The sequence below is a fragment of the Benincasa hispida genome, chromosome 9 (assembly GCF_009727055.1).
Source record: "Benincasa hispida cultivar B227 chromosome 9, ASM972705v1, whole genome shotgun sequence".
In the NCBI taxonomy this organism is placed as follows: domain Eukaryota; kingdom Viridiplantae; phylum Streptophyta; class Magnoliopsida; order Cucurbitales; family Cucurbitaceae; genus Benincasa; species Benincasa hispida.
In genome coordinates, this window is record NC_052357.1 from 27,426,719 (window position 1) to 27,428,589 (window position 1,871).

The following is a 1,871-nucleotide window of genomic DNA, read 5'->3' on the forward strand; positions in this document are numbered from 1 at the left end:
ATCAATCTCCATTCTAATTAATTTTTTTGGGGGGAAAATCTATTTTAACTACAAACTTGTTAGGTTTTTATTAATTTGATCCTAAACTTTTCATTTTATAAAATTGGACCATACACTTAAATAAATATTGTAATTTTTCCTCGCTTGTTAAAGTTAGGTTGATTTGTTCACTAATTGTAATAGAAAATATTAAGAAAATCTTTATATACTCATTAATTTCAACAAAATAGAGTTTTGTAACTTTTGAATTACATTGCAAAAATTCATAAATTTCAACTAAAAATTTAACCGATTACCATCTTTTTAAGGGAAAAAAAATAAGAAAATAATGAATTTAAAATTATATATATGATTTCTAATGAATTAAAATGCATGAGAAAATTAAAGTAATTGGTTCAAACATGTTTAAAAGAACTCTCCAGACAATATTTGAGGCGTCCAAAACATCGTTATCGTCAATAGAACGAAGTTCTCCAAATCATAATGTCGTCGTCGGAGAACTTCTCTCGATGCCGGTTTGGCGTCAGGAGAGGCCATTAAAATCTCTTCCGCTAGCCTACCCATCCACTCTTGTCGTCTGCCACAATCTCGCCGCCTGTTTTTTTTTTTTTTAGTTCACAAATCTAAATAATATACATGTAAAATCTTGTATTTTTATTAAAAGAAATTAAAATAGAGTAATTTTTTAACATTTAATAATTACAATATTATGTTATGGGTAATTCTAAATCGGTAAATGATAAAGATAAAAATAAAACTAGGAGACTTATCTAATCTCAAAAAACGGATCCAAAATTGGGAAGAATCGGGTTTAAGAGATAGCAAATAGGGAGAGAAGGCAATTAGGCCAATACCAAATTAGACCGTCTCAGCCCAAGCCCAATTAGGCCATCACGACCAAAGAACCTCCCTCGGTCTAGGAAGCCAAGGCCGAGACCAAAATCCCTCGCGAGTGGTCGATTCGAATCATCCCCTATTCTGGAGGATCCTTAGTTGCCCAAGTCTAGCCTTGAATGTCTGGTTTCCAAATAGGTAAAGGGATAAGAAAAACCCCTGAAGTCCATTATAAATAGAGGATGGCAGCCCTCCAAAAGGTAAAAATTCATCTCCTCCCCAAAACTACTTGCTCTGACTTTGTGTTAAGATCTAACTTCTCTATTATTTAGTTCTCTTACTTAGGCATCAGAGCCATTTTTTTTTGTTTTGCAGGTCTTCTCTTTTCCAAATTATAAACTTACCCTTGTTGTCACATGGAAGTCGAGTCCTCTCTTCTCTAAATTACAAATTTACCGTTGATGTCATGTGAAGATAAGATATATTTTCTCTAGCCAAAATTTAGCATCAATACATTATATATTTTTAGTAAAAAAACCAGATCCCCTTCTCTTTCATTTTATCGCCTTTCATTCTCTAGATTAAAAACCACTTAACCCCGCCAACGCCTCATTTTTATCCCTATTTCTCGCCGATTCCCCACGTTGTTTTCTTTTTGTATATTTGACGTTGTTTTTCATTTTATTTTTCTTATGTATGGAAAACTCAAATTTCTTTACTTTAGTATCGACTTTGTTTTATTGTAGGGTATTGATAATGATTTATTTGTATATGTACTGGCACTTCGTTTTTACTTCGTTTTAATTATATTAGTGCAATCTTTTTAAGTTGGAGTTAATTATGATTTTAACAGATTTATTCAATATCAAATTTAAAAGTACAAATTATAAAAATTAAAAATTATTTAAAAGACAAATTCAATAATGAAGTTAACTCTCCGACGCAACTATTTTACTGCGTTAGGAAGTTCCTGTAACTCCCGAATTAAATAAAACAAACCGATTCGGGAGTTTACGCATAAAAAACAATAAGCATCT